This window comes from Mus caroli, unplaced genomic scaffold, assembly GCF_978045245.1.
Source record: "Mus caroli unplaced genomic scaffold, Mus_caroli_1 scaffold_14, whole genome shotgun sequence".
NCBI classification, from domain to species: domain Eukaryota; kingdom Metazoa; phylum Chordata; class Mammalia; order Rodentia; family Muridae; genus Mus; species Mus caroli.
In genome coordinates, this window is record NW_028227269.1 from 23,073,881 (window position 1) to 23,090,663 (window position 16,783).

At 46.8% G+C, this 16,783-nt stretch overlaps 1 long non-coding RNA gene across 4 annotated transcripts in view; it reads left to right on the top strand.

Annotated features, from left to right (window-relative positions):
• Positions 1-3,575: 3,575 nt before the first annotated feature.
• LOC115032767 (uncharacterized) overlaps positions 3,576-16,783 on the top strand; it is a 36,210-nt gene continuing 23,002 nt past the window's right edge. For 3 of the 4 annotated variants that reach the window (XR_003838388.2, XR_015045108.1, XR_015045109.1), the window contains exons 1-3: positions 3,576-3,780; positions 9,528-9,614; positions 10,183-10,276. This is a non-coding gene — a long non-coding RNA (uncharacterized LOC115032767). The remainder of the gene's footprint in view (positions 3,781-9,527; positions 9,615-10,182; positions 10,277-16,783) is intronic. The other variant, XR_015045110.1, reaches the window with a different exon arrangement.

Genomic DNA, 16,783 nt, shown 5'->3' on the forward strand with positions numbered 1-16,783 from the left:
CCTTAGAAAATATTTCAAATTGACTCAACTAACAGAAATGACTCAGCCACTGAGAATGCAGTGTGCGTCATCCCAGATCTCCTTCATGGAACCTCTGGAGCTCGGCCCCTCAGCCTGGTGCTGTGGACTTAGGCAAAGGTGTCCCCAAAGCCACCGTTCCTTCCCTGACATCTGAGCCAGAATATGAGAATGTGGCCTCTTAGCTTCTGCCTCCTTCTCTGGACCAGATATGGATCCAGAGGCCAGTTAGAAACAGAGAGGAACACACTGTGGGTTCTAGCCAAGTCTGCGCTGGCATTCCAGCCCCACCGATAAACAGTCTCTTTATCTCCCAAGGTCTTACCTCATCTATAAATTTGTGAATAATTCCACACACAGAATCTAAATGAGTGGAGGAGTAAGAGTTTAGCACTATCACCATACAGCAACCAGCCTGTGTGTGAACATGCATTCCTGCATGTGTCTGTGTGGTATGTGCGATCTCTCGTCTGATAAAGGGTCCTAGATGGCTTTTGGCATGCACTTCTGAAAGCTTTGGATACATTTATGAATTCTATTTTTACAACTTGCTGGCCCTGTACCAGAAGAGGGCTATGGGAGACTCTTGGTTCTGTGTGGATGGGTTCGTTTCTGCTTTCCTCTCTTTAAAGAGAATGTGGAAGAGGCTGGTGGGAAGTCTTCAATGTTCTCTGAACTCGCTTTCTTGTCTGTGTGATGTGTGCATGTGTGCACATGTGGAGGTCAGAGGACAACCTCCAGTGTGAATTGGTCCTCACCTTTTACTCCATGTGAAACAGGGTCTCCTATTGCCGGTTCCTGTGTGTGTCAGGCTTACTGACCCCCAGGCTTCTAGCAGCCTCCTGCTTATACCTCCCATCCCACTGTAGAAGTGATGGGATTGATTATAGATCAATGCTACTATTTCTGGCTGTATGTGGGTTTGGGGGATTCAAACATAGGCTCTCTTATTTGTATAGCAAACACATTACTTACTGAGCCACCTTTTCAACCCTGAATCTACTCAGGAGACTTCATGCACCTTAGCCTAGGTGCGTTTGGTCAGTGGAAAAGGCAATAAACGGTTGCAAAGACATTCTCACTGCCCCCAGTGAGAAAGGGAGGCCCCGAGGAAGGCTAATATCATTGGCATCACCATTATGCCATTATCACCACCAGCAGTATCTCCGGCATCATTAGCATTATTATCACCATCAAAACATGATGACCACGTGACAGCTAGTGGAAGGGTGCTCTGGAAACTTCCATTTGGTCCCTTCACCACGGTCCTTGCTTCTGCGCTCCAAGCACTTGGAAGCTGTCAAGTACAAGCCTCATAGTGCCCCTTTCAAGAGACCAGTGTCATTGCTGTTAGGTGACTTGGCCAGGAAGGAGGGCATATGGGTGATGGGGCTGTCCTGGCAAGGAGTGTATGCGCCACTGCAGAGTAATCCTGCACTGGCACCATCGGGGCAATGTGGGCAAGAACAACACAGCACAAGGCCAAGTGCAAATTGTTTTAAAATGCACAAATGAGCTTGGTTCAGGTGCTGCCAAAGAATTCTCGATTTCAGCAGAGAGTTATTTTGTACACTTTTACTATGCTTATCCAATAAAAGCACAACTGTTCATGGAGTCATTAAGCTGTGCTTTTAGGAGATGCCGTCAAGGAAAGCAGGCCACAAATCGAGCCTGATTTGCTCAACTAGTTTGAGTTGCCTTTTGTCAAAGCCACATCAAACCTGCAATCTGCAGGCTCTCTTTCCCTTGTGAAATTGTCACCCTGAACACTTGGAATCGCTTTTGGTTCTAGGAGACCTGTAGTCATTCAAAGTGCCCACGTGTGCTCAGGCCTGTGATGTGGCTCCTGACCTGAGGGAGTGATGAAGGAAGCAGGATGCTATAGGGAAACAGGTGGTGTGGGGCGTGGCTACTGAGGGGGTGGGAAAAGGAGGGCATGATGTCATCTATTAGAAAACTTTCTTTCCGGGGCTCCACTTCAGTGTTGGCCTGTGACAGTCTAATGGACTGTTTTTTATACAGTTATTACAGATCTAGTTGTCAAAGGCAGGATGAAGGTTATGGGGAAGCATGGGGAGACATTCTAAGACCCACCTTATCTCATTTTGTCCAGAAAAAAGCTTTGATTATAGTTACCCCACATCTTTGGTCTCTTGGCCATAGCTGGGTGTCATTCTACTGCTAGCTACTAGGGAGGCTGGGAGAGAGCATCAAGAATGTTACTAACAGCCGGGCGGTGGTGGCATATGCCTTTAATCCCAGCACTTGGGAGGCAGAGGCAGAGGCAGAGGCAGGCAAACTTCTGAGTTCGAGGCCAGCCTGGTCTACAAATGAGTTCCAGGACAGCCAGGGCTATACAGAGAAACCCTGTCTCGAAAAAACAAAACAAACCAAACAAAAAAAGAATGTTAATAACATCTTGACCAGTTGTGTCCAGCACTCAGGGCTTGGTCCATGGCCTGTCTGGCCCAAAGGGGGTTCTTCTAGCAAGGAACAAGGAAACAGGTTATCAGGTAGACAAATGATGCACACCATGGTTTGCAAATAGTTTGGGGTGAGGGAGGTGTTCATAAGAGGCACACAGGTAGGATTTTGAATCTCCACTAAAGGATCAAGAAGAGGGTTAGGGACCTGGAATCCCTTCTGATACAAATAAAGCTAGATCATGCTGCCCTGAATGTGCCCTATCTTATCTGGTGGAGGAGACTCTAGGTACTTCACCTCTTCATCTTCAAGGCCTACTATGTGGGAGCCCTTTCACCAACTGTTTGCTGAAGGAACAAATACATCTGTAGTACTGGCAAGGGGGTCTTCTTATACAGAATGGTAGCTGTAGGCCAAGAAGCCCTGGAATGGTGTGCTGGGAATGGGGAGCCCAGGCTTGTATTCATGTACACCTGGGGTAGAGTTGTGTTAGCAGCTGGCCCAGGTCAAGTCCCTTAGCCACTTTGTGCCTACATTTCCTCATCTGTAAGGAGAGAGAGCAGCGCGTCATGGGAAGATTAAATGAGCAGGTGTACATTGTATATCATGTACCTGGCACAGAGCTAGCATGCAAGACACAGCAGCTGTCTGTATTTTTAAAGCTAGACGCTTGTGAGCAATGAGAGGAACTCATATTTTCGCAGCAACGGGATCTTCCAGCCACCAGCAGGCCCCCGCGACAGGACTCTGGCGGTGTCTGGAGAATATAAAACTATCCTGCCTGTTACTTTTGGTGTCTGTCACTGGGGGGTGGGGGTGGGGGAAGTCACATGCTGACCTTAGTGAGCAAAGATTCATTTCCGATGAGGTGACCCTTGCTCTTGAGGGTTGGTGCTAGCTGCACAGTCTACGGAAAGCCTAAGGACTCAGTTTCCCATAGATCAAGGTGGCAGAGCAGGGTGAAAGATTGTCCTTGCTGCCTGCTGGCTCAGTCCCCAGTGGGTGGCCCTCTCATTCTGTACTACTTGCTCCTGTCCTGACATCCCTGACTCCTCCCCTTAGTTGGACTGCCTTGAAGTTTAATTGTAAGCAATAGAAACCAAGTGTTCCATTATTGTAACCCAGTTCTGAAAATGAAAATCAGGAGGAACAGGGCATCCGCACACAGCGGCGTTAGCAACAGCGAAGGCTAACTTAATTAAGGAGCTGCTTTGAGGCATCGGGCAGGAAGTGAAACAGCTTTCAATGGCAAACATTTCTCAACCATTCAGTGGACAAGTAGTCCTGGCATGCTTACCCCCATTGTCCCCTTAAAGGAAGAGTGCACACACAGCTAAGGTAAGCCGGGGGACAGAACAGAGTCCCGTGTTGTCACTGAGCTCCTGGGAAGCTGCTCTTCTCTCCCAGGAGCTCCTAGGAGGCTTACTGGTTCAGGAGCACAGAGTCTCCGGGCATGTCCTGTTGGGTGGTCGAACCTGAGTGATTTTGGGCAGATTGTCCAGTTTGTATTGGTTCCATCTACCAACTGGTCCTCCCAAATCTGTTGTGAGTGGGGACACTTTACATGTGGAATTCACCACCATAGCTCATAAGTGCACCCCCATTCACTGGGGATGGAGGAAATCTAGTCTCCATTGAAGTCATTTGCCACTCTTGCCAAATGCTGCTGCTGTAGTTCTTCTACAAGTCAGGCTCTTTGCGAGAAAAGAAAGCTTCCGCGAAGTATGACCGGCTGAATCTTTTCCTGAGGAATTTATTTCCTGGGCTCCACACTGATAGAAATATGGACATGGAAAGGAAAGGAAAGGCAGACGATGGGGCTACCCATTGCCTCTTTCTTAGCTACATCTCTACAGATTTGTTTACAGATGTCAAACAGGATATGGCACCTGGGAGGAGCTCAGTAAATTCTCCTTAATTGATTACAACAGAAAAATTGATCTGAAGATCTTGAAGGAAATGGGTTCATTTGGTTATTTATTTATTTTTCAAAGTAGTCATCAGCTTTAATCAGCAGCAGGCATGGTGGTAGGCAGAGGTGCGTTGCTCCAGCCAAAAGCACAGAGAACATGAAATAGCTGGGAAAGGTGAAGAACGGCCTTAGTGTTCCTCTTAAAAATTCTCACAGTGGCTGAGTGCTCCTTCTCCTGACCTTGACTTTTGGTTCTATATTATTGGACAGCAGATATTTTAATCTCTCTCTGATGTGGTGTGTGAGTGTCTGTGATAAGTATACATGTGTGATATGTGGTGTGTGTGTGTGTGTAAGTGTGTTTGTGTGGTGTGGTGTGTGGTATGTATGGTGTGTGTCATGTGGTATGTGGTGTGTGTATGTACAATGTGAGTGCCTGAGAGCTTCTGGGGGAGTTCTCACATCTTCTCCTCCAATGTCACCTTAGAAACACGTGATTAAAGGCATTTGCCACCATGCCAGCTCTAAGTGGGTTCTGGCTCTCCAACTCAGGCCCTCACATGCGCACAGATAAACACTTTACTCAATGAGCCATCACCTTGGCTTCCCTGGAAGACATTCTAATGAGGCCCAGGAACAGGAGGGGCTAGAACTCTCACTGCTGAGCTTCTGGTAGCATGGTGCATACCCTCCCTCACCCTGTCTCTCCCCTTTGACATACAGTGAAATCCCTTGGTCTTGAACTTCCAAGTTTGGCCATGGGCTCCCTCTCGTCTTGTTCATGTTCTGGCATCCATCTTTCCCTGGGACTGCTCCCCATGAGCGCAGAACAGAGTCACGTGGGTTAATCCCAGTTGTTCCCACAGTGTCAGGGAGGGAGAGTTATTTAATAAATTCTGGGTGGATGAGTGCAGAGAGGACCAGGTTCTTGGGGAGCCCCTCATTTCCCTTGTTGGTCCTGGTGATTTATTTCCAGCTTTGTGTCCCATCCTCCTGAAGAGACTAGCAAAGCCAGATTTCTCACCTTGTGGAAGGTTAGGCTGTACGACAAAAGCTGTTTTAAGGGTTCTTTTTGACACACATCTTCCCTAGGGAGAAGCCTAGGTGAGGGGTTGGCAAGCATTGCTGGCCAAGCAAAAGAACTTGCCCTTGAAGTTGAATGAAAGGGGCTTGTGTCTTTGTCCTTTCGTTTCAATCCCTGCCATTGTCCTTTGTCTGGCAGGGCTGGGAAAGCCTGGTGCTCATAGCACCTCAACTCTTAGGCCCCAGTTGATGATTTACCCCATTGGTTTTCCTGCCAAAATGCACGTAAAATGACCACCTCGAAAATGACACAAGGCTCTGCACACAGACCTGTGGCTAGAGGGCGACAGCCAGACCCTGCTTAGGCTCAAATAACTTTACCCTCTCCCCCTCCCCTTCGTCTTTCCCTCCCCCTATCCCTCTTCCTCTCCTCATCCCCTACTTTTTTTCCTTAGCCACGACAAGAAGTGACTGCATCTCCATGATAAACTATTGTAGAAATGCTGAAAGAGAAGACTATGTTGGCTCATAGTGCTGCAGAAACTACCCACAGGCCAGGGTCTGTCATTCTGGCCTGTTGATGTCCTTCTTGCTTCAGTCTGGTGGATGATTCTAGTGCTCATCAGACCCGATGCTCTGCCTGATAAAACCCCAACCGTTAAGGGGAAGTATTTGTCATCTCAGCACCTGGTTTCAGGAACAAAGTTCTCGCCTTGCAGCCCTGCAAGCCATTGCAAAATCACCTGTGCTCAGGGATCTCTGGTATCTGAGTGCAGTGGGGACTATCCTAGGAGCTGGCTGGGTAGGCAGTGGTAGGGAGTTCAGGTGAGCAGGACTTCCAGGTTGCCATGGAGATTATCAATCATCGGAGGCAACCTGCCTCGAGGGGTGGGAGGGGAGAAACCCTGAGCAAGTCATCTGCCTTTTACCAGTTTCTTGGCACCTGGTATACTGGTGTATGCAGGCTGGAACTGGGCTGTTGGTCTCTGTTGGTGACTACTTGGTCACTGGATTCTGGAAACAAAAGGGAAGGCAAGCATTGTGACTTCTCTTGAGAAATGTGCCAAATTCATACTTCTGTGTTCTCTCGCAATTCTTCAGGGGCCCACAGAAACCAAGGGTGATTTTGTGGGTGCCTAGGAAGGGGAAGGTGCCTCTCACCATATTTGGTCTGTGGGGCCCAACTCCCAACATGCCCTGAGAATCCTGCCTTCAGAATTTCCAGTCACTTGTTCTAGTTAGCTGACCTTGCCATGATGAGAGTCATTCCAGCTCTCCATTATTAATTGCTGTGATGATCAATATTGACTATCAACTCCATAGGATCTTAAGTCACCTTGGAGGCAAGCCTCCATTGTGAGGGAGATTCTAGATGAACTGAGGTGAGAAGATACACCCAGAACGTGGGCTAGGGTCCTGGACTGATTGAATAAACACGAGAGAGAGAGAGAGAGAGAGAGAGAGAGAGAGAGAGAGAGAGAGAGAGACACAGAGAGAGAGACAGAGAGAGAGAGACAGAGAGAGAGAGACAGAGAGAGAGAGACAGAGAGAGAGAGACAGAGAGAAAGAGAGAGAGAGAGAGAGAGAGAAGAGCAAACATCTCTCTTTGCTTCCCAACTGCATATGCCATGTTTGCTCCCCATCTGCTTCCTGCCCCTGCTGCAGGGCTTTCTGTGCCTCACGCCATGAGTCAGAAGAAACCTTTCCTTTCTTAAGCTGCATGTGTGTCAGGTCATTTGTTACAGTACTGATAAAAGTACCCACTATCATTATGGAAAGCTTTGCCTATCTGGGCTCCTGAACTATGGGGTCTTCAGGAGGTGGCCGTTCCTATCAACCTCATTTTTACAGCAGTGAGAACAGAAGTCCACAGGACAGAAAGAACCAAGTCAAAGTCACAGATCTTCCAGCTGTCAGAGCAGCAACCATCTTACCCTCTCCACCATAGCACCTGCTCAGAGGCATGCCAGAGGCCCCCTTCCCCCTCGCTGTCCCCCCCTGGGTGGGCTTTGTTTCTATAACAGCTCCCATGGATCCTTGGGGCTGACCTTGTCCACCCCTTGTCCTAACCAATTCTCTGTAGCTTTTGTCTTTTTGCTACATTTCCACTTCCTTAAAGGGACCAGCCAGGCCCGTTTCACCTAGTAACACCTGCCCAGGAAGCTCAGGTGTTGGCCACCTGGGCACTGCCAAGGGCCAAGTGCATGCGGTTAGCCAACTGAGCCTGGGCTTTGGGGAAGAGCTGGCCTGGAACACAAGGCCCTGGCTCTGTAGAATGTCTTCCAACTGAGAAGGCCTGTGCTGACACTGGTTTTCTGGAGGCTGTAGATTCTGAATCTGGAAAGGCAGGCATTGTCATTTAGAGCAGTAGCTTGTAGTTTGAGAGCAGTTAGCCACAGCCCCGGGGAAGGGATGATGGCCCCATGATGCAGTCACTGCTGGTTGAACTTAGCTTCCGTTGTCCTGAACTTTGTCCTGTCCACTGACAGGTTTAGAGCCAGCCAAGCTCCTAAGAGTTGTCTCATGACAGAGGGAGGCAAAGCCAGGGGCCTCTCTGAAATACCAATGGGCCTTGGCAAGGAGTCTTGGAAAAGTGTGTTCTTTCTTCCAGAGCCACAAAGGGCACTGTTGGGAGAGGGCAGTGGAGTGGCAGGGTGCCAGATAGCCCTGGCTCTCCCAGAGATGGGGGTGCGGGGATGGACAGCATTTATACCTCAGCCTCATTCTTTTGAAAAAAGAAAGGAAGAAGTGGATTGATTTTGTCAATTCTTAGAGAAGTTTACGTGTTCTAACTTCATGCCTACTACCTCCATTCCAAACTGTGCAAGCTCAATTTCCCTGGGGCCACACCCTTAAAAAACATACAACTCTTTTCACCAGCATCCACCAACTGCCAATATCCCCTCAGCTACAAGCAGGGGCTCCTGAGCCCTGTAGACTGTCGTCTCAGAGTCATGATCTGGGCTGGAGTGTCGACTGGCTTGATCTTATGCAGGTCTTGTGCAGGCAACTACAGCTGCTGTGAGTTCATGGTGCGGCAATCTCGTTATGTCCAGAAGCCAGAGGTTTATTCTGGTCCTTCCTGACCTCTGGCTCTGGCTCTTAGAATGTTTTTGTTTCCTCTTCCACAATGGACCCTGAGCCTTAGCATGGAGGTGTGATTGCACACTGTGGGGGAGGAGGGATATTTGTACTTGTGTGTGTATGTGTGTGTAGGGGTGTGTGTGTGTGTGTGTGTGTGTGTGTGAGAGAGAGAGAGAGAGAGAGAGAGAGAGAGAGAGAGAGAGAGAGAGAGAGAGACAGATAGACAGACAGACAGACAGAGATGTTCCATTTAGGACCAAGCACCTACCAACACTTTGACTACTTTTGAATTTCTGCATTAACTTCCATCTTTTGTAGAAAGAAACTTCTCTGCTGAGATCTGAGAGCTCAGTCTCATTATATCTGCAAACAGGGAGTAAGAATGTCCATGTTCCCAGGGTAAAGACCAATGGAACTTACAACCAAGCAGAGGCTCCACCACCATTGCTATTGTTACTGTACAGCTAGCTATCATCTCATGCTGTCCACTGCTCCAGGACCCCCTGAGCTCCTGGGAGCTAAATGGGCTCGGCTTTGATGTTTTGTTCTACACCCAGGAAGCAGTCCTCTCTCTCTCTGTTTCTGCAGCACTTTGTCTGGCTACAGAATCTATGACCCACCTTGTAATAGAGAGGGAGTATTATTTGACTATTAAATTGAGGTTGACAGAGGTCAAGGGGTAAGAACAATAAACTGAGATTAAAACAGTGACCCATATCCTTTTATCCTAGAAAAATGTGAAAAATAGTGTCAGGTGGCAGTTTCAAATTCTCCCAACTTGAGGACTCTTTTCTTTACCTTTGAGGTAGAAACTAGGTAGGTCTGAATCATCTGACCCTGGACCCAGGGGATAGGACAGGGCCCCTGGCCACAACATACTTCATGTTTTATAGAGAACTCACTGACTTTGCTAGTTTACTCACCAGGGTAGACATGAGGGTTTGGAGAGCTCCCCAAGATTCAAGTGTCAAAATTGCAGATAGCACCTTGTGCAGGGGAAGTGCTCTGAAGGTGCGGGGGCCCACAGGAAGTGGGAGCTGTTTCTAAATGAAGGATGTGGCTCTAGACAGGTCTGAGAAATGAAAGTCAAGAAGGGAGAAGAAGTTGGATCCTGAGGTGCCTCGAGGACAAGGAAGTGGCTTTGTTGGCAAAGGTAGGCAAAACAAGTGGCCGAGTGAAGGTCTGGGGTGAGTGTGGCCGCCATTTTCCTTCTAGTGAGGGATTCCTGGGGAAGGTATTGGAGCCTGCAGATTGGACATTTGTGTGTGGAGATTCTCAGGCAACTCTCAGAGCACTTTCACAGAGACCACGCCTGAGGAGAAATGTAACTCGCAATACACTTTATCATGGCCTCTAACCAAGCTGAGGATTGAAATGGAGCATGGAAGCCACAGAAGGCTGACTTTCAAGGAGTTGCTCAGAACCAATGTCCAATATCATAAAAACCTTAAGAAATATATATCTCATTGGAATAAGGTTTCCCCTATGTTTGTACCAAGTCTATCAGTGATTTTATCCTCTGCTCCAGCAGTACTTAAAAAAAACCCAAAAGTTCCTTCACGGAGAACCACAGGCTATCAGCGATGAAGGTGAGTTCAGAAGTCATATTTTCCTGTTTACTTTACAGATAGGGAAACAGGGTCAAAGAGAGTTTACCCAACAGCCTCCAGGCTACCTGTTCAGTGGGAAGTAGAGTTCATGTCTTGATTTTTCCTCCCCAGGACTCAGTTCATGAGGACATATCTGCTCCACCGGTACTCAATATGTGCTAAGTGGGTAGCACAGAGTTTTCCATGTGCACCCAGGTCTTCGCAGGTAAGATACCTCTATCTAGTGAGCAGGCATGGAGGCTTGGATAGCACAGAGGCACTAACCTTATGAAGAAGGGATAGATGGTTATAGTGAGGGCAAGGACTCTGGTACAGGATTCGTGGGTAGGGTAGATCTCTGCCTCTGGGGATGGACCAGAAATCAGGGACATTAACCACTGTGATGGTTGATGTCAGCTTGACAGAATCTACAGTCACCTGGGAGCTGGGCCTCTGGACCTGGCTCTAAGAGTTACCTTAGTTAAGTTAACAGGAGTGAGAAGACCCACCCACTAGGGGTCACACCATTCCTTGTGGGATACTGACTCTATGGACCGAGAGAGGGAGCTGGATAACTGTATGAATCACATGACTGTGGATGCTATGTGGATGCTAAGCTCCTGCTTCCTTGACTTCTCTGCCGTGACAGACTGTGCCTCTGAGCTGTGAGCCAGAATCAACTGTTTCTGCCTTCAGTTGCTTTTGTTAGGGTGTTTTATTTTTATTGTTTTTATCACAGCAGCAGGAAAAGAAACAAAGATAGCACCCTAAGGACTAGAGGAGATGCTAAGGATGTGAAGACACTTCACTGGGGTCAGCAGGGGATGGACGCAGAAGGAAGTGGGGCTAAACTGTAGGAAGCAGACCCCGGAAGGAGACAGTAACTCCAGCATCTGAAAGAGATGCCATGTGGAGCTGTAGGCAACTTGTAGGTGACTCAAGACATGCTGTGACAGACGAGGTACTTTGGAAGTTGAAAGAGCAGGAGACAGCGTCTCACTTTCTGGGCTCTTCACCTCAGAGACCAATGTGGTTAGACATCAAACTCAGCCACTTAGCTTTTGACAGCTGTTCTTCTCAGGCATGCCCCCTTCTCAGTTAGATTACAACTGGCCTTGCAATGAATGGGTCCAGGCCATCGTGAGCTAGGCAACCTCAGATAACAGAGTCCTATAGCCTCTGTCTCCCTCCAGAGACCTATATGCTGAATCTTCCAGATACGCCTTCTTCACATCCCCCAAATTGGAACTTGCTTGTATCAAGAGTTAAATATAATTTATACTAGAGAACCAAAAACATCTTCTAAATGCATATCAACTACAGCTGTTTGGGAGAGAAGCTACATGGAAGGAGAGAGCGCTGTCTTGGAAGCAGCAGGAATGCAGTCAGGGTGTGGATGCATGGTCCTTCCACTGAAAGGGAGTTTCCTGAGCCTGGGATAGGTCTTCTCCAGTTGTCCACAAAGCTCTGTTAGCAACTCAATTCCACCTGGTGTCAGAAGACACTTAACTCAAGCACAGCCTCTTTGCTCTTAGTCTAAGGTCACCTATCCAAAGCTTACTATAACTCCTGGCTAGTCTGCAATTTGTCTACACAGAATGGATGTTTAGCAGTCGGAAGTAGACTTGGTCATTATGTTTTGTCTTAGCAGTAACTGGTTAAATTGATGGTCTGTCTGGTTTCTGTGCTTTGCTCTCCTATGGGTTGGTTAGCTTGAGTCAGCATGGCCCTCACCCACAACCTCTCTGGCTAGAAGACGGTATCAGATCATCTGGAACTAGAGTTACAGATGATTTTGAGCCAACATGTGGGTGCTAGGAACTGAACCCCAGTCATCTGCAAGAACATTCAGTGTTCTTAACCACTGAGCAATGCTTCCAGACTACAAAACTCTGCCCTAGTACAAGTTCTTAGGAGAAGGAAATATACCCATATCCATAACTAAGGGGTCCATCAGTCTTGGTTCATGTTCACTGAAGACTGAATAAGCCAATGCCTAGACATTTATAGGAAGGCAAGAGAAGTTACGGGGGTGAGGCTTGGGTCTCACCAGAATGCTGTGGGTTTTAGGCCTGGTTACTTACTTCCTGCATGGCCATGGGAATGACACATGCAATCCTAAAATGATGGAAGTAGTGGGAGGACCCAGATGTCATGGGAGGAAGGTACAGTAGCCCAACTGTCAGTGTAAGTTGTTAATCCACTGAATCTACTACTAGTTCAGTATCTATATTCAGGAGTAAAGGGCCAAACACAAATGCGACACTTTGAAAGGAAGAGTGTGGCATGGAATTTATTTGGGAAAGAATAAAACATTTGAAAAGCTGTTGCAATGAATACTTGGCAACACTAGGCCAAAAATTCAAAGATGGATTAACCATTGTGGTGGGTGCCTAGGAACTGCCCCATTTAGGTAGTTGGCCTTAGAAAGATGTAGAATTGTGGACCACGGGGAAATGTAGGGATTTGCTCTTCAGGTATCTGTTTGTCATATCAGAAAAATGTCAGTAAGATCCCTGTCTCACAGCATACACTCAGTCAATTTAGATCAGTGGTTCTTAACCTCTGGGTAGTGATCATTAGAAAACACTTATTTCCTATGGTCTTAGGAACCCCCAACCATAAATTTATTTTCATTGATACTTCAAAACTGCCACTTTTCTACTGAATAGTGTTTCAGTTCCTAAGAGCAATATGTGTTTTCTAAAGGTTGAGACCTACAGGTTGAGAACTGCTGATTTAGATAAAGAAATATGGATATTAAAAAAAAAGAAACACAGGAGAACGTCTTCCAACATTGGACGAGCGACATGATCTAAGTGTGTATGTATGAATGATATACCAAGCTACTTAACATGGTGTTACAATTACAATCCTTGGATAATAAACATAAACACAGTTATATACTGGGGGATATTTGTAACAAACACAGAAAGTGAAGAATAAGTGCTAAGAGCATCAGTTCAGCCCAGTGCTAGACAGTCAGTTTGGGATACAGTCCTCTGGGAACACACATAAAGGATGGAAAGCAGGGCCTGGGTAGGTATTTAATACTCATAGGAGTGTTAGCATTGGAAACAGTGGAGACAACCCAGATGAATGAGTTATGAGTCAGCCTTCTGGCAGAGGGGTATTCTGACCCATGCTTCAACATGAGTGAAGTTTAAACACACTGTCCCATGAAGACACACAGTCACAAGAAGAAATAGTGCATGAATCTACTTCTAGTTCAGTTCATGGAGAAAAAACCTGAAAGACCAGTCAAGACAGGAGAACATGTTCACCCCAGGGAGACAGATGCACAGCAAATCAACAATGAGATTGTATCTCACACCTACCAGATTGCAAAAACCCAGGTCTCCCAGTGCCTGGAGATGGGGTGTGAAGCAACGAGAGATGCCACATGTCATTCGTGATGTGTGAAGAAGCAATTCCCTACAGACTTTTTGGAGGACAGTTTGGCAGTATCTGGAAGATGTGAAGAAAGGCACACCTCTGTGTCAGCATCCCCTTCCAGGGACATACTCTAGAGACTTTCTCACACTTGTGGGTGGAATTATGCACAAAGCATTTCTGTACCACTGCTCCTATTGAGGGAAATCTGAAACCATCGTAAACACCAGTGCTAGGATGAAGGGTAAACAAATTGTCACTAAGTAGTAGAATACTATGCAGCAGTTAAAATGTTCTATACATGGTCTGCCTGTATGTGGACAGGTCTTTCAAACACAGGATTTGGTAAAGAAAGCTTGCTTCTTCACAGACAGGGCATGGGAGGAATGGAGAGTTAGTGTTTAGTTGCGACAGAGTTTCACTTTAGCAAGATGAAAGTTTCAGTTTGGAGATGAATGGTGTTTTAGGGTTTTCATTGCTGAAAAGAAACACTATGACCATGGCAACTCTTACAAAGGAAAACACTTAATTGGGGCTGCCTTACCAATCGGAGGTTTAGTTTATTATCATCATGGCAGGAAACATGGCAGCATGCAGGCAGACATGGTTCTGGAGAAGGAGCTGAGAGTTCTACATCTTGATCCACAGGCAGCAGAAGGAGAGTGCATGCCACCCTGGGTGTAGCTTGAACATAGGTGACTTCAAAGCCACTTCCACAGTGACATACTTCCTCCAACAAGGCCACATCTCCTGACAGTGCCACTCCTAATGGCCAAGCATTCAAAACCATGAATCTCTGAGGGACATATCTACTCAAACCACCACATTCCATTCTGTGACCTCCAAGGCTTGTAGCCATGACATAATACAAAATGCATTCAGTTCAAGCCAGGCGTGGTGGCACATGCCTTTAATCCCAGCACTCGAAAGGCAGAAGCAGGTAGATTTCTGTGTTCGAGGCCAGCCTGGTCTACAGAGTGAGTTCCAGGACAGCCAGGGCTATACAGAGAAACCCTGTCTTGAAAAATAACAACAACAACAACAACAACAACAACAACAACAACAAACCAAAAAAAAAAAAAAAAAAAAGCATTCAGTTCAACTTCAAAAGACCCCGTAGTCTATAACAGTCTCAAATTTGTTTAAGAGTCCAAAGTTCGAAGTCTCTTCTGAGATTCATGCCATCTCTTGACTGTAATCCTCTGTAAAATCAAAATCAAAAAACAGATGACATACTTCCAGCACCTAATGGCCCAGGGTATATCTGAGTGACTACGACTAGTGGCTAGCATGTGCATTTATTGAGTGTATAGTAATAAGTGTTTGTGGGATGAATAATAATAACTAATGGCAATAAAGAGAGCATGTGGCAAGAATGCATCAGGGACTTTGGCTTTTCTGTTCACTGAAAGTTGAACCTTTTGTCTCTAATGTCTGTGATGCTGGCTAAACCATAACATTCATTCTGAATTTAAATTAGAACATATACGCATGCAGCAGAGGCATATAGATGAATCCTTCTGAAATAAAGACTGCTGGGAAAATAAACTGGCCTGTAGAGTCTGTGTGAAACCATGAATACTACAAAAGTCTTACCCAAGAGTGCCATGAACGGGGGCTGAGAAGATTGCATGGTGGGTCAGAGTGCTTGCTGTGCTAGCACGTGCACCTGAGATTTCTAGGATTCTTCTGATTGTCATAAAAGCTGGGCATGGCCATGCATGTGCATGTGACCATGCACGTGCTGGGGGTCACCAGAGATGGGAGGATCCAGGAGGCTTTGCTCCAGGTGTGAGATTCTCTTTCAAAGGAATAGGGTAAGGGTAGGAGTTGGGCACATTATGTCGTCCTCTGACCTCTGCATGGTAGATTTACAGGGTTGGAGGGCAGGTCTGGCCACTACTGCCTGGGCTCAGATACACATGAATTGGTGAGTGTGTCCAGTGTGACCACCTGAAGTAGGTGTGCTCTGAAGGAGGGCTAGGCTCATCTGTGACCGCCTATGTCAGATGTGCTCTGATGGAGGTTGTGGATGCAGGGTGATTGAGATGTGGAAGCAATAGCAGAGAGCTCATGGTCTTCTTTGAGAGTCTTGCTCCAGGAAATAAAGGGAAGAGCAGGACCGATCCAGGTTTGCCCCATCACAGGTACTGAAACTCCTCCGAGTAGGATGCTTTCTGTTCTCAGAAGGTGGTAGGATGCATTGGCAGAGAGAAGCACATTTCTCTCCTAGGGGAACAGACTGACCTTATGTTGTGCTAGGTTAAGGTATTATGCCATATGCATGTGTGCCTCTTGGTCACTGCTCAGAACATCCAAGCCTTCAATTTTCACCCCTCCAGTTTTATTCTTTATTAGAGGATGGCCCTTAAGCCTCCATTTCCTTTAGATGAGTCGAAGATGGGTCAGCATGATCTGTCTTGAGCTTTGTCTCCGCTATTAAACTGGAGCTGTTGAAAGTCCACACAGACTTTAATGACAAGTTTGAGGGCCGTGGCAATCACCACAGCTCCACCCTCAGCCTCAGTAATAGTATCTCTCCATACCTAGCACCTGCTGTGGCTCAAAGCAGTGGAGTAGGTCAGATGGACCCAAGAGCTCATTTAATTGGCAAGTCACCCAAACAAGGTGACTGAAGTTGAAGAGAGTTGGGTGAACCTGTGATGGGATGGCTTATTAAGACTCACTCTGCTCTCCAGACTCAAAGAAGGTCATGACGAGAAGTGTTTCTTTAGTGTTCTTATTCAATCTACTTTCAGGTGCCAAGTAGCCATGGCATTATACGCTGTGGGTCATACACCAACATCCTCTGAGTTTAACTCATAGTTAGGTAGTAACTGTAACTCTGACATCTTCTGTAGGATGGTGCACAGTAGTCATGGCTGTGGCGGCTTTCTCCATATGGTGGCACACAGCCATTAATGCCCCAACTTCTTCTTCTATCTTCATCTCGAATAAAAGACAAAATCAGCTTTCCAGGGTGATCAAACCTGCCCGGGCTTGTCTAGTTGATAACAGTTGGCCTGACCTGGGTTCTAGGACCACCCACAGAGAAGCTCTTCTGGTGTAGGAGACGACATGAATGAACCATGAGTTTAGTTCCAGTATGGGCCAGTTGGTAGGTGACTGACAAGGGCAAGGATCATTTCTTTATAGAAAATGAAAGGCTTTGCGTATCATGAGATGCACTGGATCTAGTGTGCATAAGGAACCTCCCAGAAAGCATCAAAAATGCAGAGTCCTGCCCTCAGGCTTCTGGAAGAGCCCATAGGACTCAGTGTTGTAAATAGATGGTAATATATATGTCCCTGGTGATACCCATGGCCCAGATGGCACCCTG